The sequence below is a fragment of the Mesocricetus auratus genome, unplaced genomic scaffold, assembly GCF_017639785.1.
Source record: "Mesocricetus auratus isolate SY011 unplaced genomic scaffold, BCM_Maur_2.0 Super-Scaffold_100010, whole genome shotgun sequence".
Lineage (NCBI taxonomy): Eukaryota > Metazoa > Chordata > Mammalia > Rodentia > Cricetidae > Mesocricetus > Mesocricetus auratus.
This window is the reverse complement of record NW_024429194.1, coordinates 5,661,635-5,682,353: the sequence shown is the minus strand read 5'-3', so window position 1 is coordinate 5,682,353 and position 20,719 is coordinate 5,661,635. Positions and strand designations below refer to the sequence as shown.

General features: G+C 45.3%; 1 protein-coding gene and 1 pseudogene across 12 annotated transcripts in view; one reads left to right on the top strand and one right to left on the bottom strand.

The window, feature by feature from the left end:
* The window catches only part of LOC106022170, a 43,875-nt pseudogene extending 30,059 nt beyond the window's left edge, over nucleotides 1–13,816 (top strand).
* The window catches only part of Ptprm (protein tyrosine phosphatase receptor type M), a 649,476-nt gene that overhangs the window by 173,202 nt on the left and 455,555 nt on the right, over nucleotides 1–20,719 (bottom strand). The window lies entirely within an intron of this gene.

The following is a 20,719-nucleotide window of genomic DNA, read 5'->3' as shown; positions in this document are numbered from 1 at the left end:
TTACATAAAAGCCACACAACCTCTAATAGTATCCTAAATAAGAATAGGATGATTTTGTAAGGGCATTTAACATAAAATCTACATTCTAAATAGCCCATTTTTAAAGGTTTAATTATTTTCATTTTAGGTATATAAGTGCTATGTATGTGGACCTTATGTGTACCTGGTGCCCATGGAAACCAGATGAGTGTCGCAGATTCCTACAACTGGAGTGACACATGGCTGTGAGTCAACAGGTGGATGCTGGGAACCAAATCTGGGGTATGGGAACGGCACTTGTTCTCAACCCCTGAGCAGTCTCCCTAGCCCTGAGTGTTTTTTTTTTGTCTGCTTTTAATTTCTTTATCTGGGTTCACTCACAGCATTTTATTGGGGTTTCTAAGGCTCCTTTAATCTACAGTGGTCCTCTTCCAAAAACTCCTGAGAACAGACTTTAGGTATTCTGCTTGTTCTCCCCATAAGGACATCGATACGTTAATTAGCTGGATTAGCCAATCCGCAATACATACTTATTTCAGAGCATACATAATATAAATAAACTTTCATCATTAACACCTTTAGGAACTCTACCAACCAAAGAACAGTAAACCTGACCATAGTTTTCATAAAGGCTGGCACTGAGTAGGCATTTAAAATACTACATTGTTCATTTTACTTTTCCAAGTAAATAATTAACAGTAATGAACATTCTGACAGTGGGATGGTCTTTTTCTCCATTTATCTCTTTCAATCCTGGAGTCTCTGTTTCTCTTTTTATCTCTCAATCCTGGGCTTTCTGTCTGTCCATTTGTCTCTCAATCCTGGCCTCTCTGTCTCCCCATTTATCACTCAATCTTGGGGTCTCTGTCTCTCCATTTATCTTTTCAACCCTGAGGTCTCAGAATAATGAATAATACACAAAAAATAATTCATGCCCAGCACACATCAGAAAGGCATTTTCTGTAAAGTCACTTGGATGTGGACACTATTGTCTTCTTTTTTTTTTTTTTTTTTTTTTTGGTTTTTCGAGACAGGGTTTCTCTGTATTGTTTTCGAGGCTGTCGGTCCAGCCTGGCCTCGAACTCACAGAGATCCGCCTGCCTCTGCCTCCCGAGTGCTGGGATTAAAGGCGTGCGCCACCACCGCCCGGCCCACTATTGTCTTCTTAACCCAGAACTTTTAAACTAATAGTGATACATCTTTTATTAATGTAATACAATTTTAAAATATTTATGTTTGCATGTCATCCCTGGGGATTCTGGGTTGGTCTGTAACAGAATCTGAATCTCTGTTCTAAGAAGGAAGAAAGAAGAAGAAAAAAGCATTCTGGGCACTCAGATGCATGCCCTCATTTCAAAGGAATCACATCATACATATTCCATTCTATTTTGTCCACCAAGCTAGTTATGGTGAGACTAGGAGACATTTTACAGTAATGATTATCAATGTAATGGTCTTTTCCTCTGCTTACCCATCTGCGTGGCTGGGTGTGAACACTGCCGTAAGCACCGAGTTCAAGACCACTATTTAAGGTGGACTTTCCCTACACACCACAGCAGTGTTTGCTTGTAACATTGGAGCCTGTGGCAGCTGCTTCACCGTCAGTGCTAGTGACTTACTTCTCGCCTACATTGTTGGCTTCAATATTATGGGTTGCTACAGTGTTGCAGAGCGCAGAGCAACATTGGCTGTTGCCACACTGGAGAACAAACAATTGCAGCTGCGGAAGTCTTTTGTATAAAGTTCAGGAGGGTTCTTCCCTCTGACTACACAGTACTCACATTTTCTGGGCAACCACAGCTAGCTTGATGCTAAACTGCGTGCATCTGCATTTTGCTTAAATCTTGCTTTTACCTCTTGAAAATTCGGCATTATGCTCAACATTTCCTTTTAACCCCTCCACAATCACTGAGAAGTGATTAATCTGAGCAAAATTAATTTAAATTTCTGGACTCCAGGAATCGAGGAGTTCTCAAAGTTCCCTCACTGAATGAAATATATTTTTAGTTCATGGAACAAAAAGGTTATATGCTTTGTGAATGGTTGGAAAGGAACCAGAAAAAAAATAAGACAGCAAATACAAACATTTGAAATTGCCATCTACGAAATCCCCAAAGACAAATGTAACAGAACAAGATGTAATCCTTTTGCTGCTCAGTGTACACAGTAGGGCAGAATATTTTAGAATAAATGAGATACATAAGATTCTTTAATGTATTCAGCAAATGTAAATACAGTTTTACGATAAATAGTGCTCCTTGTTGAATAGTATGGTGGGTTTCCCCAGAGGGTTTCTTTCATGGTAATAGCAACAGGCAGGAGAGTAAAATTCTCATAAGAACTGAGAATGTCAAGGCAGGTGTTCAGGTAAGCCTGGGATCCAGTGATTCTAAGACTCCCAAGGAGTGCTCCTCTAGCTTTTCCTCCTACAAAAGCAGGGGACTGGGTTTCCCCAGAGTTCCAGGTCTTTTTTAAAGGACTGAGTGTTGTAGGTACCTCAGAAAAGAACTGTCTTTATGTTGGCTCTGTTGAGGGAAAGTGGGTTTTGAGCGACTGGCCCAGGGAAACCTGTCACAGGTACATATTCTCCCCAGGGGTCCTCCTCAGGTTCAGTAGCAAGGACTGCCAAAGAAACCACCAGGGCATATATTTTAAAATGAGATTCTTCTCTTCCAAGATGCATCCAGATTCCTATGGGCACAGACAGAGGCACAGTTGTCCAAGGCTGATCCTGTCCCCTCGCCAGGGTCCAGCTCTGCCTCATCTCCGCTCACCCCTGTGGTTCTGAGATGTCCAGATGCTCTGCTTCCTAAGGCCACCCCTGCCCTACTGCACCCCTTGATGTTTGCTTGTCTTCATGGTGCTGAGGGTTGAGGCCAGAGCGTTGGGTGTACAGAAGTACTCTACAGAGAGCTATGTCCCCAGTCCCTGGCCGCCGCCTCCAGAGCAGGCTCACACAAGGAACCCCGGCTCCCTGTTTTCCCTCTTCACCGTTTTTATCCCCACATCCCTATAGAAGTCTAGACTCACTTCTGCCTCCTGAAATTTCTCCTCTTCCTGCAGTCTTGTTTTAGCAGAGTGTTCATTTAAACAGAGTTTCTCAGTGTAGAGATTGGGGTTTACCCGAGGAATGGCAAAAGTACCCCGACCCTATTTTCCTCTTTGTTGATCATTTAGGGAGTATGATTGGATGCAACTTTCAAACCTCCGGAATTTTCCTTTTCTTTCCACAATGCCTCGAACAGCGTCTGATGTATGGTGTGCGATTAACACTAGCCTGAGTATACCCTTTCCCCTTTAGTCCTTAGTGACAGCTGCGCCCTGACTGCTGAGCTTGGCTGCACACCCAAACATCATCTCTTTGGAACTGAATCTTTAGGGAAGCAATGCTGAGATGTGGGGTCTCTAAGACATGAGCAGGCCGTGAGGGCTCTGCCATCATGAAGGAGGCAACGTGTTCCATGGAGGTCCCGAGAAAGGGTGAATTTGGTTCTCTCCCTACCCAGTCTCCTGGGTTCTCTCATGCCCTTCTGCCACAGCAAAGCTCTTGCCAGATGTGTTCCATCTGTCCTGGCTTTCCCAGCCCTGCACACTGTGAGTAACAAGCCCTAGCTCTCTGCAAGCACGCACTTGTGGGGCTGTCTGTTGTGGCAAAGGCACAAACTTAGTAGGCCATCTAGCTGAAAGCCCAAGTATTCTTTTAGGACTCCCTTTTCTAATAATAGCTGGAGTCTTATGTAATCACAGTAGCCAAGATTCACACACCACAGGCAGCCAGTTAGTCAGCCTGGGTTTAGACAAAGCCAACCAAGTCTTAATCACTGAAGCTGTCTCCATCTTGGTTCTGGTCTCCATCCAAAGGTACCGCCTGCTAACGTTGCAAGGCAGAGAAGGGCAGGGACAGGCAGGGTAGGAGAGGAGGGCAGAGCAGAGGACAGCAGAGGAGAAGAGAGGAGAGGGGAGCAGATATCTGGTTCCCTGAAGCTTCTTGGCCAGCCTGATTCTTGATTCATCTTCGATTCAATTCGATTCTACTACATTTGGTTTGTTTAAAGTTATTACTTTGGCAATAAGTTCTCAACAAAATGAATCGAATGGATGAATATAAACAGAGTCCCTGGCCCATGATGCATCACATAACTTTTGGATGCCCAGAGGAGGAGATGAAGGGTCTACACTTATATGTCCAGACACCTGGAGGGAAGCCGCCATCTGCACACTCCCGCCTTGATGTGCTACACTCCAACAGTAGCAAAGCCAACTGATCACCGGTTGAGCCTTCTGACGTCAAGAGACAAAGCAATACCAATTCCTTCATTATGTGACCTGTGATATTTTGTCACATTAATAGGAAGCTGATGGGCAGTGTGTCCTCATTCTTCCCCCCTGTTGCTGTGATAATACCTGACATGACCAACTTAAAGGACAAAGGGTTTATTTGACCCACATTCTAGGGGACAGCCCATTATCGTGGGATAACCAAGGAAGCTGAAACTTGAAGCAACTCTATAACTTCATCTGTGGTACACAAGCAGAGAACAGTGAATTGGTGCATGCACACTGGTGCTCAGTTCTCTTTCTCCATTCTCTTACAATCCAGGATCTCCTCTCCAGAGAATGGTGCTACCCACAGTGGGCAGGCTTTCACCTCAGTTACCATGGTCAAGATAATCCCTTAAAGATGCACCTAAAGGCCATCCCAATGTAGACATCCCTATATAGACATCCCTATATAGACATCCCTATATAGACATCTCAATGTAGGCATCCCTATATAGACATCCCTATATAGACATCCCTATATAGACATCTCAATGTGTACATCCCAATGTAGACATCCCTATATAGATACCTCAATGTAGACATCTCAATGTAGACATCCCTATATAGACATCTCAATGTAGACATCCCCATATAGACATCTCAATGTGGACATCCCAATGTAGACAGGCCCTCATCTGGAGTCCCCAGGTATTTCTAGATTGTGTCAGATTGACAATTAAATAAACTGGGAAAGAGTCATATTTCTGTTCATTCTGAGACACAAAAAATTCATACTGACACTATCAGCCCTTTCCCACACTTTCACCACAGCGTAGGCTACTGCTAATAAAGTGTTCAAGTGCTTAGTGCCCCTGAAGAAAATGGTAGGCTCTGCTGATTGCTGAGGTTGGCTTCCATTTGGGAGGGTCACTGACCTAGATCCCTTCCACAAACTGGCTGTTGGTGTTTTAATCAGAGCAAAATCCATCACCAGCATCCACTAGCACCCAAGCATCAAATCTTCCCTCTCTCTTGCTCTTCCTTCAACAGTCATTGGGATGTTCAAAGTACATCACACATGACCACTATGTGGACAACAGCTGTCCTTATTAACAGGCAGCTCTCTGGGGTCAAGTGGATAGCATTGTCTGATGAAATGGGTGTGGTGAACCTTAGATACAGATTTCTCACACAGTAAAATCCTCAATGAAGGAAAATCACAGCATTTGTGTTTGCTACAGTGCATGAATAATTATGGGAATAAAAAGGAAGGGTCAGGGTCTTTAGAACTACCAGGTCCAGTCCCCTGCCTCCAGGAATATCAGGCTGCAACCACCAAAGAAATTTGCTTGACCAATTTTAGAGATTGCCACAGTGGCAACCACACAGACTCCCTTGTTAAGTCGTTCCTTAAAGAACTTTAGCGTGTATCTAACTCAGTGTCTCTCTTTATTATGCTGCAGTTCAATAAGCAATTCACCAGTTGCTCAAAACACAGGACGGTTTTTCCCTTAGGACAATCCTCAACAACATGACCTCATACATTTTTAAATTCCCCAGTTTGACCTTGCATGGACTAAATCTTTAATTTTTAGTACGTAGTAAGCACTGCTTCTCTTCGTTAGCATGCAGAGCCCTAGCTCTTTAAAACATCCCCCTCTTGCTCTGTAGGCAAAGAGGAACACAGGCTTGTCCTTTCCTCTCAGGCATCTAAGAATGAGAAATTGCCAGCTCCCTCTGGGACTGACATGTGAAGCAAGCTTGTTTCTAGTTTAAATAAATAAAGTGAAATTAAAAAAAAAAAAGAATGACACCCAGAAAACACACAGCGAGAGGGTGGGCAGGACGTAGACGGGTCTCTTCTCCTTTTTCAGAGAGAAATCCTGTTTCCTTTTGAGATGATCCTGGGAAGTTTGAAGTAGACCTTTTTTTGCAATTCTAACTGGAAACCTTGTGCGACAACCTCCAGTAGCTCCAAGGTCTTGCCTTACATGCTGTGTGAGGTGGCCTTGCTGCAAGCGACATGCTTCATGTGGGCCGAGTATCCCCAGCTACAAGTTCATTGGCATTAAGCACTCAGCTAAAGGCATGCATATGTGAGATTTTAAATCAAGAAAATTGCATACTGTATAATTAAATCCCCAGTTGTGTACCTGATAAATTACAAAGAGGGCATTTGCAGATTGACAGTGTTGCATTTAAAATGCTACAAAAAATGAAACTAAAGTAAAAATCAAAGTTAATATACACAGAAGCTTCTAGAGGAGATTTACAACCCCTCTTGTTAAAACTTCCAATAGAAAAACTAACAAGCAAAACTTTAAATACACAGCTTATCTGTTGGATTCCCTCCAGTTGTGGAAGCGTATGTGCCAAAATCTTTAGTAACACGTGCAGACGTCATACACTACCACAGGTCACTGGAATGCTGAATAATAGTATTGCAAATTAATTTTTCTCGACTGCGGCATAACGATCATAATTAGCAGCAAATCCTCTCGCTCTATTTGCATGAGCTGAATTTTCCTTAATTACTCTGCAGTCTAATTATGGAGCTCAATCTGGAGAACTCAGAAAAGCCAGTGAGGCAGAAAGCAGAAGACAGCGTATCCCAAGCCCTGGATTTACTACTCTGGAGTCCTCGGCAAACCAGTTGGAACAGACTCTATTTGTGAGGGTATTAGCATGTAAGCAGTGTCAGGATGAAGACACATGACTCTGGCCGGGCATGCTAATGGAAAGTGATATCGAGTTTACTAATTCAGATAAGGGCGCACAGATTGCCTTTTTGCCAATGCGCGGGGATTGTCAGCGAAACAAATGCGTGGCCCATGTTGCAATTAATTTGATTCTTGTTCCTCTAAGGCTGCACTTGTAGATTTAATTAAGCCCCTGCACACTGGGCACATGCAGGAAGGATGGGGCTTTAATGACTTCTTTTGAGTGAGAGTCGCTGTGGACGCTGTGTTCAAGCAGTCGTGGCAATCATGGAACAAAGGTAACTCTTAATAGGGAAGCGCCCCCCCCTTTCCTACCTGCAAAGCAGGCCATTTTCATTATTTTAACGAGAGATAGCAAATCACACCTTCTCCTCAGCTATGTCCTCCATGTGGTTGTTGAATTGCAAGTCCTGTGACAAACCCGCTTTGTTGGACACTTGCTTCCACCATTTGGTTGACAACATCTTCCATGGAAATAACCAGAGCATCTCCCACATCCTTGCTTGAAACCCAAAGTCAGCTACCTTGCCTTTGGTCTTTAGATTTACTCCCCAAATCATGCTCAGACTTCCATTTGCTCCAGAAACAGACCAGCAAGGCCTTGTCTGTAAGCAGCGGTCCCCTGACCCGCCTGTGGACTCAACTCAGCTCCTGTGCCACTGGAAATCAACAGACGGGGACTCTGCTGGCATCAGGTATTAGACATGTTATGGACACAGTCACTCCTAGGAAGGGGGACACTTCAGCAGCACAGGTGTTCTCACCACCTGCTTTACCGTTTCCATGTTCGGAATTTCCAAAAACGTGTCTCCCCCCCGCCACCTCCTAAGCGCTCGTGACTCCTCCACAGGAAGCCAGTTTCTCTCTGAACTCGAAGCCTTGGCCTGCGCCTCACACAGCATCTCCTCATACTCACCCTTGGACTGTTGTTATGGCCACAGCTTACTTTTCCTACTAGACTGCCACACTCTTCAGATCCTGTGGTGGACTGACATTTGTCTCCACAGCACCTCTGGGTCCTGAGGGAGGAGGTACCTCAAACATTCATGGTAAAAAGCGATGTCCCTCCGGCTCCTAATCCGTAACCCCGAACACAGAACGCTTTGCTTTAGGCATTTAGCACACCACGGTTACCACAGCGCCCGGAGAGTCAGTTCACCAACAGTCTTTCAAAAGGTGTTTGCTACGGTGCACTCCAGAGCAACTCCAGAGTCTGGGCTGCAGAACTGGTGCCCCCTTGAAGTTTTCCACGTACTTGTGTTCACGTGTTTAAGCCAGCTCTCCGTGATTCACATGTATCTTCTCAGTTTAGGGTTCTGTTAGATGTGGAAATGTAACAAGATGGCCTACCTTTCTGGGATACTGGTCTTTTAACCACCACAGAGGACAGAGGACCATCATCAGAACAGAGCACCTGCCTCACATTCTGACTCATTAGGCCGGGGGATGGGGTGTGTGTGACAGCCATCGTCTTGAGTCACCAGATGGTGGAGGTAGACAGAGTGTCCTGACATAGCTCTGTCCCACACAAAGGTGAACGCCCCGATGCATGGAAGACACAGCTACTAACAAGCTATGAACAGCAGCAAGAGTGTGTGTCTATATGTGAACAGTAGCAAGAGTGTGTGTCTATACATGAATAGCAGCAAGAGTGTATGTCTATACATGAACAGCAGCAAGAGTGTGTGTCTATACATGAACAGTAGCAAGAGTGTGTGTCTATACATGAACAGCAGCAAGAGTGTGTGTCTATACATGAACAGCAGCAAGAGTGTGTGTCTATACATGAACAGTAGCAAGAGTGTGTGTCTATATGTGAACAGCAGCAAGAGTGTGTGTCTATACATGAACAGCAGCAAGAGTGTCTGTACAGCAAGTGCTGCAGGGAGTGAGCCGGTCTATAAAAAAAAAAAAACTACAACCTCGAAATGCCACACAGAGAGTCAAGTTTCTTTGTGCCACCTGTCACCTTCTATCCATCATACAATCATTCTCCGTGACAGGAGGACGCATGTCTGAAAACAACCCTAGGTTTCTGAGGCCCAATTTCCCCATAAGGCTGTGTGTGCTGAGCATGGTTTTTGGCAATATTAAGCCCTAATCCCTCAGAAGGCAGGAGCTGAGGGTGAGAGCCCATGCATGAGAGAATGTAATTACTAGGATTCAGACCACACTCATAGCCATCATGTACCATCCAACACGACAATGGCACTCTATTAATTTCTGGCCGGCTGGAGCACACACACCACAGAAAAGAACAAATCAAAGTCCTGTACACAAGTTCTTATGCAGGGAATACAGGAACTCTAACCAATTCCCTTGTTATAGAGCTCCGAGTTGGAAAACACCAGGATCAGACATCAGCTGTGTTAAGGAACCTGGTGATCTTTGGATGTATGAAGCAGGAGAGTCTAAAGAAGGGACTTGGCAGAGGTCACTATCTAGAAGTCCGCCTTCAGAGCCCTGCTTCAGCTCAGCCCCCAGGCCCCAGACATAGCCCTATCCTTTTCCTTCAAACAAAATAAGCTGGCATTCTCTCTGAAGCATCTTGGCCATTTGCTCTCCCAGGAGTCTCCTGAATGATCTGAAGATGGTGACGAATGACCTACAAGACAGACGGACGGTGGCTGCTGTGGTTTTCACATACACTCGGCTGGCAGGTTCGTCTCATCTCCATTGCCCTTTAACCTCTTTGTTTTCCAGGACCAGTTGCAAAGGACTGCCCGAGAGGACCAGGAGAACTAACACAAGCAGGATGTGCAACCACTACTGTGCAGAGTGGTGCTCGCCCCCATGGTGAAGGCTTAGTGAGCAGTGGCCCCTTCCAGTTGCACGTGCTGAAAAGTCTGGGAGCTCCCTGCTTTCCAGCCCCCTCCTGCTGTACAGGCATCCTTAACTAAGACCTGGCTACTCCAGATCTATCTCCCTCCAGCTGCGATGCGACTCTCCACAGGGTGCTCTCAGGTCCCGGTCAGGGTTGGCAGAAATGGGAGGGCTGGGGAGAAGGCTCAGCCCATACTAATTTATCCAGAAGCCCCAAACATGGGTCCCAGCACCCATGGTGGGTAGCTAGATACCTCCTTCTAGCCTCCAGTGGGACCCACACATGTCACACACACACACACACACACACACACACACACACGTTTCAAAAAAACAAGACAACTAAAGTAATTTAGTAAAGGCATTTAAGTAATACAAGATTGTAAGTAAAGCCAACAGGCTAGAACTTTAAAAAGGTATTTTTAGGTTGAAGAGCTGCTTACAGGGACTAGGACATAGTTCTATGGCGATCTTTCCCAAACAGTTGAAACTGTTCTTTGTCTGGACTGAAACCCTGTTGATCCCACGGCCCTCTTTCCTCTCGATGGGGTATGGCACCGCTTTGGGAGGCTACAGACCACAATGGCAGGCCTGCCACATCTCTTCCCCCAGCTCTGACACTCTTCCCCGCTAAGACCCCAACATGTCCTTCTCTCCCAAAGGTCCGAGCTGTTTACAAAGCCGCATTTCCTCATTCCTCACAGTCCCCCATCTGTGGCAGAGCCGTGGCATCTGGTTCAATATTTCATTAAATCCTTCTGAAACCTAGTAGTTCAATCCATTAGAAGACTACAGACCCTGAGCGACATAAATTACCCCGAAGGCTGCCGCGGAGCACGCGGCGCAGGCCATTTACTGGGGAGACATTTACAGCCGGGAGTTTGTGCGCATTCTATATGCATGAAACAGAACCTTTATACACCTCACTCCGATGGTGAGCCCTGAAACCAAAGGGAGGAAAACTCCAGAGCTCCTCGGCTGCAAAGCTTGGTTAGGTCCAGAGTGAAGACCTCCACGTCGTGTCTTAGTTACCCACGGCATGAATCTGGCATCTTTCTCACGGGGACTAGCTTGTGTGGGGAGCCATGCCCGCAGCCCAGGCTTTAACTTCTTGTCCCCCAGCAAGCATCAGAAGAATGCTCAAAAGAAAGTCACACTGAAGACTGTGCTTAGTGGAAAATTTAGAGCTAATTTAGTTTTGCTGCGGGGCATCATCTGCGACTCAGGCAGCAGGAGGCAGCCTGGATAGTACAGCCTCACGATGGGCCTGATTTGATCACCAGTGCTCAGTCGGGTCCACCTTCAAATGTAGGTGCCAACTGACAAGCTCTGGATGCCTGGCCCCTTTGATGGCAGTGATCGCCTGGACCTACCTCCATGTCTTCTACTCAGTGACAATGACAGGATTGGGGCTTGGCACAATTAAACTGCCTGGTTTTTTTGGGGAGGGGAATCTCCCTTTTATTTGCAACTTTAATGAGCTCCTTCTCCTGCTCCTGACTACAGTTTAAACATATTATAAAGGTAGACAGGAATTTTTATATCATTACTAGGACTCCTCACAACTGGTTGGTTTTTGTCAGCTTGTCACAAACCTAGACAACATCTGGGAAGAGAGAGCTTTTTGTTTCTGTTTCTGTTTGGGGGGTGATGGTTGAGACAGGGTTTCATCATGCAGCTCTGGCTGTCCCGAAACTCACTATGTAGACCAGGCTGGTCTTAAACTCAAAGGTATTTTCCCTGGCTCTGCCTCCCAATTGCTGGGATTAAAGCATGTACCAGTATGCCCAGCTGAAGAGAGAATTTTAACTGAGTAAATGCCTACCCTCCATGGGCTCGGCCTGTAGGCAAAACTATGGGGGCATCGCCATGACCTGGGATTGATGTGGAAGGGCTCAGCTCACTGAGGGCAATAAGGTTGGGCTGGTGGTTCTGCCAAGTATTAAAATGCAGGCCAAAGAAGCCAGGAGGCAGCACTCTCCCATGGCCCCTGCTTTAGTTCTGGCTTCCCGGTATTGCCCTTGAGATCCTGCTCTGACTTCCTTCAGGGATGCCTAAGCTACAGAGTGAAGCAGACTCTTTCCTGCCCAAGTCGCTTTGGATCGTGTATTTTATCACAGCAATATGAACCCTAACTGAAACAAACCAAAAGAGATTTAACTACAGGCCTAAAACTGCCTTTAGGTAATCCCAGGAGGATTTTTTTTTACCCCGTTAGGTGAATACAGCATTAAGTGTGCGTTGCTCAGAGAATAGGAAAATGAGTCTTTAATAAGAACAGCAAATGCTCAGCCCATTTACAAATTGATTGCTTCGTAGTTCGAGGGAGCCCAGACTCTATGTGACTAACAGTTTGGCTGGCAGAGCAATTGGTCATACTAGAACCTTTTCTGGGCCGTATAACTTCCTGCAGACATCTGAGTCTGTCCCAGATGAAGACTTCTTGCTTAAGGGAACTTACCTAGTTGCACTCAATGGGATGGTTTCAGATTACTTGTGTGGTCCATAGATTGCCACTGCTGGGCCATGAGATCACTGTAGCTGTCATCACTCCGTTAACAGTCATCAGGAAAGTCACACGGAAGTGATTTGTGCAGAAACTGTAAATTAGGAGTCACCACTGTGGCTGTCCCCCTCCACTGACAAGGCATTTCACTTACCTGGGCTTAGATGTCTCTCTCTCTATGAAGTGAGGGATCAGGGAGAGTCTAAGCCTAGGAGCTAAGCCTAAAATCTCTCTTCCTAGCTCTTGAAATGTCAGGCACGGTTTCTATGGATCAATCACCAGCATGCAGTGCAGTCTGTCTGTGAGGCAGGGATATAAAGTGAATACTGTGTGCTCTAAGCTGCCTCCATGTCTCACTGCCCTTTAAAAGTAGTCCAGAAAATAAGTGGACCAACATAGAAAAAAAAATCTGTCACCACCATATTTCAGGGAATTAGCATTCATTGGTCCGTATGAACATACATGTTTGGCATGAAAAGTAGTCACACTAGCATCAACCTGAGCAGTTGCTGAAGGCTGAATGAAACTCACACATGCACCCATTAGGTGTCAAGTTCCTGTCTCCAGGGGAAGTCTTGACTGTGGTTTATATGGTTCTCGGGACGCTGAGAGTAGATAGTCTCGCCTCTTCCTTCCCCATTGGCAGACTTCGTCTAAGTCTCCGATCTCTGAAGAACGAAGTCCCATGGAGGCCACTTTGTGAAGAATGTAAGCAGACAAGAAGTCTGAAACAGACTCTGGTGGTGTGAACGAGAGCGGCCCCCACAGGCTCATACATTTGAACGTTTGCTTCCCAGGAGGTAGACTGTTCAGGAAAGATCAGGAGGCGTGGCCTTGTTGGAGATGTATTGCTAGGGGTAAGCTTGAAGGTTTCAAATGCCCGTGCCAGTGTTTCCTTACCAAAAAACTTGCCTCAAGATGAGCCTCCCCCAAAGACAACGCTGGCCAGTGGGGAAGCCTAGCAAAAGATCTCTGCACTTGAGAATGAGCTTGCTGCCCTGCGAGCTCAGATTGCCAAGGTTGTGACCCTGCATAAGCAACAGAGTCTCTGCACAGGTCACTTAGATTCTTCCACGGTGGCATCACCACTCCTACCCCCTTTTTCTCCCCCTTCCCCCCCGGCACTCCACCCAAGTATGTCCGCCACTGACCTGATTAAAGAACAAGGAAGCAAAGACTCAGTGCTGGAAAGACTTCGGCTAAGAGTTACCCAAAGCCGCCTGACATGCCAGCTATGCTAGAGATTCTTAAAGGCACGAACAGTGTGAAGCTGCGCTCAGTCAACAGGTCAGAGAAAGATGCAAAGCCTAGGCCAGTGGACACTACTGAGACTACTGCCCTCATAGCAGAGGCCCTGAAAAAGACGCTTGCTTCCTGGTATCCACACAGTAGCCAAGGGGAAGTTGAAAGAGGAATTCCAAAGCCAGAGTCAGCGGCCACCCCAGAGCCAGCCCTGTTTGGCCCACACATATTGAAGTCTACAGGGAAAATGAAAGCTTTAATGGAGAATGTTCCAGACTCCTAAAGGACAATGGGCTCAGAAAGACTCCTGGCTCACTGCTGGCTTGCACAGCTGAGTTTGGTAGCAGAGATCATCAATATTTATTAAATCCATGACTGTAGTGGCCATTGGTCTCCTTCTTAGCCTAATTAGAGGACTGAGAAGCAGTGACAGCACCAGAGTTGGTTTGGCTTTTATGCAACGGTCAGTTCTGGAACTCTCCTTAACACACATGCAATGGTCAGTTCTGGAACTCTCCTTAACACACATGCAATGGTCAGTTCTGGAGCTCTCCATAACACACACGTGTTATGACATGTTTGTAATAGGGAGCCAGGGCTCATCTTCCAGCCTTGAGACCGTCGGAAGGCTTCAAAACACAGACAAGCATTTGTGGGTGTTGTTGTGCATTTTCAATTCTTAACACTAATATATGCACAAATGTTTTATCTGCACACATTTGGATATAAAACAGGATGTAAAAACTTGCAACAGGTAACGTCAGTGAGGATACTGTTATCTTCATCTTCAGCTTGAGTTTGATGGTCAGGGATGGAACAGCTGGTTTCCCCTGTTACTAGAGTACAGTATTGGATATGGGAATGCCTCAAATAGGACTTACATAGGTTCTCATGTTTTCTTTTCCTCCTGGAGCTGAGTTTACATACGCAGCAGAAGATGTTTGCTCCTGTTAGAGGTTAGAGGAACATGGGGGCCAGGGAGGCTGCTTAGACCTCACTACCACCCAATTATTGGGAAGCAAACGTGCTTTCTCAAGTAGTAACAAATCAAATTATTGAATTAAATTATTTTTAAATAACAGCCAGAATGCATCATCTTTCTTTTTAGTTTAATGAGTGGCCTCTTAAAGATGATTTCCTGCTAACAATTGTCTAAGTTTACTATTGCCATGATGAAACACCATTACCAAGAGCAACTTGGGGAGGAGAGGGTTTATTTAACACACCGTTCAGTGTCACAGTCCATCATCAGAATCAGTGAGGACAGGAACTCAAACACACAGGAACCTGGAGGCAGGAGCTGATGCAGAGGCCATGGAGGGTGCTGCTCACTGACTTGCTCCACATGGCTTGCTCAGCCTGCTTTCTTACGGAACCCAGGACCACCTGCTCACGTGTGGCACCACCCACCATGGGCTGGGCCCTCTCCCATCCGTCGCTAATTAAGGAAGTGCGTTACAGCAGGATCTCACGGAGGCATTCTCTGGGTCACAGTTCCCCTTCTTTCAGGTGACTCTAGCTTGTGTCAAGCTCACATAAGACTAGCCAGCACAGTACAAAATGTCTGCATAACCAGATTTATAAATCTTAACTAGTGGTCAAAACACCCCTTATAATGAAACATTACTGACTAGGTGAATCAATTCCCTTTAAGCTGTTTATTATCGGTCAGCCAATGAATTGTATTATACAGATAAACCTGGGGTGTCATTAGAAAGCTGAAGCTGCCTTTATTATCTAGGGCTTGAAAGGACTTGTTGTAATTTAAAGTACTTAATACGTTTTCATGATTTCTATGTAATGTCAGAATCTCTTGCCATGAGTAACTGTTTGGATTATTTAAATCTAGCAACTAGTCGTTCTTTCCCCAGGATAACTGAGATGGGAAGTGTAGATAGGTATATTTTTTTAAAGATTTATTTATTACATATACAGTGTTCTGTCTACATGCCACAAGAGGGCACCAGATCAAATTGTAGATGGTTGTGAGCCACCATGTGGTTGCTGGGAATTGGACTCAGGACCCCTGGAAGAGCTGTCAGTGCTCTTAACCTCTGAGTCATCTTTCCAGCACCTAGATAGGTATTTTTAAGTTATGAAAATATGGTCTAATTTTGAAGATTAAGCTGTTTTTCATAGTTTATTTTAAATTGTGGTATGTTGTTGATGTATGGTTTTTTATAAATGTTTTATATGGTTTGAAAACTGTCTTTTATGGGATTCAGAAAATTCGCCTGACCACATATTTGACCTAAGAAATTTATATTTATATCAGTACTGAATTTGGCTAGTATTCCAATATATGAATGTTACCGTTTTAAAATAAAGCAAGCTGTTGAATTAAAAAAAAGTCCATGCCAGGCTTAGTCTCGTGTTCTCTGGTGCTCTCTCATGTTACCCCTCTCTCTCATGTTCTCTCTCTCATGTTTTCTCTCATGTTCGCTCTCTCTCTCTCTCTCTCTCTCTCTCTCTCTCTCTCTCTCTCTCTCTCTCTCTCGATCATGCTGTAAGCTCTCTATGACTGCTCCAGCACCATGTTTTCCTGCCTGCTACCATGCTCTCTGCCATGATGATCATAGAGCAATCATTTGAAGTGTAAGCAAGCCCCCAAATAAGTTCTTTTCTTCTACAAGCGGCCCCGTTCATGGTGTCTCTTTATGGAAACATAGCAGTTAACTAAGAAATAGGTCTATCACTCTTATTTACCTTCCACAAACAGAGTCCCACCAAACAGAGACAACTTTATTCTCATTAATTTGCTAGGTATCTTTATGCCCAATTAGCTATAGTTTTGAAGAGGTTGTGTTAGGCTAGCCCTTTGCCAACATCTACCTGCGAATGGGGCTTGCTCTATTCCCTTTCCAAGAGGAAGGGAAAGAAAATGCGTAGAAGGGAGTGAGTGACTTGTTCTCTCCTGTGAGTCCCGCTTCTCCTTGTGACACACTGGTGGCATTTGCCATTTTCTGCCTTCATTGTGTGCCAGATACTCATGGTGTTTCTTTTCCTCAAGAGACCATCTCTTAAAGGGTTGACGTGCTATTTATAGAGAAATGGAATTCCAAACTCAAACAGAAAGGCAATCTATTTTGTTTAACTTTTGTGCTGAGTCTAGGCAGAGGTTAACATGCATGTAGATTTGGCATGAGTAAACGTTGCTTTTACAAACTGTACCTTGATGGCAGTCCATGGAGTCACAGTGCACGATGGTAAGGTCTCATGTGTGCAACTCCACTGCAGTGGCCCAAATCATGCTCTGTCAGATTTAGGAAAATAGGGCTTGGCTTTGTCAAATTCAGAAATTCTAAGCATATACGTAATTTATGATTATCTACTATTTATCTGGATATCTTTTCTCCCTCAGTAAGATAAATGGCTGAATCTTGATTCTAGCTATGAAGGAAAAACTTAGAAAATAGCCATTTTAATAAAAATAAATATGGAACTGACCTATTTCTCTCGCTAATGAAGAAAAAGTCTACAAATGATCAAATTTAGCAAATTTGTTAGAAAGGAAAATTATTAAAATCCAGAGAGTAATGTAGGCATTGAATATAGACCATGCACTGGCTTTCCTAGTTTAATTTCCTATGTTGAGAATGAAATTTCAAAGTATACTTTGTAAGAATTCCAAGGCTGTCGTAAAGACCTCACTATGGTTTCCTGATATTGGGTATTGCCTAGCAAGTGGTCCTCGGATCCAAGTTTCAATGAGGGAACCAAATGGTTTGGCATGAATGTGAGATTAGCTGTCATCAAGCATGAAAATATGTTCTTGTCAAAAGTGTTTCAAAATATTTAGTAGCTTTCAGTCTGTCAAACTAATACTACTAGTATGTAGTACAGTTGAAATGTATGTCAGAAAGCATGGGGATGACACTATTTTTAGCTGAGTACTAGAATACACCCTGTGTTGTCCGGAAGTAAGGAGAGACGATTTCTTGCTCAGAGGGAGATAATCCACGGACAACAAAATACTTGTGAAGAAGAGGAGAAAGGCAGCTGTCGTGAAAATTGGAGCGGGGCCCTAACATCCGAAATAGCAACGTCTAAGTCACTAAAGGCTATGACAGGCTCTTGGTACCCTGGCATTACGCTGACCCCACCCCCTGACAACTGGCAGGATATGCACACCGGCATTCAAGCAGATACTTAGACAGCTCAAAGGTCCCTGTGTTGCTTGGCTACGTCATGTGTTACGCGGCTGCATAAGGACTCTGTACGCATGTGCGAGCTTCCGCTTTTTAGCGAGCACCTCCCACCGGTTCACTCCTTAATCCCCACATTCCTTCTTTCCCCTTCTCCCCCTTTCCATCTCTGTTTCCCTTCCTCTTCCCCTTCCCCTTCCCCTCCTGTTCCTGGCTGATCAACACCTATCCCTCTCTTTGTTCCCTTTCCCCAGTAAACTCCACGTGGGTTCTGTTGAGTTTTGTGGTTCGCGTTTCCTCGCCAGCAGCTGAAGCAAAACAACAAAACAACAACACAGGCTACATCCCTACATCACTGGAAGGCGACGCCTCAGTGTCTGATACCCCAGTGTGTCAGCAGGGTAAACAGAGGCTCTCTGCGCTCATTTCACCCAGATTTTCACATGCCACAGCCACGCCCCCACCTTGTCTACCTGAAATTGGGGCTCCAACCCCACAGCTCCAGAGAGGCTGCATCTGGCGTGCCAACCTTCAACCCTCTGACATCTTTGCACTTGTGACAGGAGAGCTCCCACTTCTGGAGTGGAAGCTGCCATCCTCACAGGTGTGAGCCTCGCTGTCTTGGGTCCCCAGAGGGACAACAGTGACAGAAGCAGTGACTGCCAGCTCCCTCTGCACACACAGCCTGGCCTTTCTCTTTGCACGGGAGGAATCAGAGAATCATGACTGGGTCATGGGGGCCAGTGGGGCTAAGAACCACACTAGAAGGCACAGAGCTCTGTCTCTATGGGACCCACCATGACCCACAGGAAAAAAAAAACAGGCTAGGGGCCATATAGCCTTTTTCCAAATTCTACCTAGTGCTAAGAATCGGGGGCAGGGGGCAGGGGGCAGGAGGCAGGGGGCCTTTATGCTTTCAAAGGACTCACTAATTGAAGTAAGTAAGAGAGGCTGCAGGGTCAGATAGAATTTTGTGACATGAAACCCACCGAGTTGGAAAACTATGCATTTAAGGAAGAAACTGGGGACCCCACTTGCAGCTGGGTTCCTATTTCGACTGGATTGTGGGTTATTTCAAGCCTACTCAGACGTTCGATATGGCGAAGGCTTTTGAAGGCCTCTAGGGTTGGACTACTGGGAGAGTTCTGACTTACACAGGGCCAGCTTTTAGGCTGTCTGTCTGGGTATGCTGGGTCTTTTTTCTCTAATTCATGGGCGTGAGGGAGACAGGCACACAGGTCACAGTGTGGATCAGAGTTTCTGGTGCCCCTCCCACCCCCCATGCTCACTAGAATAGCTCATCCATCTCTTTGAGTTTCAACTGAAGAACCCTGATGGTTCAGAATGACGGCTCTGAAGACAGCACCTAGCTTTCTCTCTTGGTTCTGCTGCCTGCAGACCATGTGATCTTAAATAGCTCACTTTTCTTGGTTATGCTGGAGTTAAAACAAAGTAGCAATATAGACTCACTGAATGAGTATAAGGCCAACTGGTAAAGTACTCATAAAAGTGTTACCTCAGTACACAGTATGAGTCAGATGCCTCATTTAGCAGATGTTCATCACCACCTCAACTGACATTAAATAAGTAGCAAATCATACATATGAGAAGACTAGAATAATATACTCATTAATTAAGTGTGTCAGTAATTTAGATTAAAGCAAATCTCGTTTTATCCTTGGTCTTTGTCACCTCTTCTGATCCATAAACTTCTTTGGAAGAATGATAGACTCTGCGAGATTTTTTTTTTAAAGCTGTTATATAGGATGCATGCCACCAAGTGTTCCCATATAGGACAGGCAGGAGAAATTCCATCAATGGGCATTGTCTTCAGGATGCCTACAGCTTCAGAAAGGGAGTCTTTCAGGAGGCAGATAGGGGAAATGAGAGGGGAACTCCTTGGTTGGAGATGGGTTTTTAGTGATAGATGGAACACCAAGCATGTGCATGGCTCTGGGTTAAACAAAGGAGAGAAGAGAGACTGTGTGTGCAAGAGCATGTGCAGACTATGGTCACCAGTGAAATACACCAAGCAAGCTTGAGTCCATCAAGCCTCTTCTAAGAGCTGGGATAGAGACAGCCCCGTGTGTGCTAGCTACTGCCATCCCAGTATCTATCACTGATAGCCATAGCCTACATGTGCGGGCTGGTGCCATCTCAATGGCCATCACTGATAGCCATAGCCTACGTGTGCGGGCTGGTTCCATCCCAGTGTCCATCACTGATAACCATAGCCTACGTGTGCGGGCTGGTTCCATCTCAATGGCCATCACTCATAACCATAGCCTACGTGTGCGGGCTGGTTGCAGCTCAATGATCATTTTATATAGCTTGAGAATACACTGTTGGCAATGCAGAAGATGCGTTTTGAAGGCAGTTTGGTTTGCTCACAGCTTGGTTTGCAGTTGGTAAAGATGCCAGAAGACTACAGGTAGAACGCATCCAACATGGCTTCAGGTGCTTCCATGGCCTCGGGAATGGTGCCGATCACACCAATAGTCTGCCATCTGAACGACATGATTTTCTTAGTTGGACCAGGACGGGGCTAACATTCCAACAGGATGATAAACCCTTTGTCCAGTGACAGCAGAGTCACCTAGTGCTCTGAGATTGATTATGATGATGGTGATGAGCATGCAAGCTGTTCTAAATATTTTCTATCAATGTTAAGACTTTCTTTATTATGAAAATGTGCACACCATTTTGAAACAGTGGCATTAAGTAACTCACATAACCATACAACCATCCCCACCATCTACCGTTGGAAATGGCCATCACCCTAAACTGAAACTCTGTCCCCATTAGAGGCTAAGCCTTTGCCTCTTCCTCAGCCCCTGGTGATTCTATGACAGTGACTACTCTAGAAGCCTCATATAAGGCACACCACATAGCATTTGTCATTCAGCCGCTTGTGAAGGTTTTACTTAGCCTGGTAGTTTCTATGTGTGGTAGCTTTTCCTTTCTAAGGCTGAATGCTATTCCACACCACACTTTGTACATCCGCTCATTTGCCAGAGGGTGCTTGAGTGACTGCTAGCTCT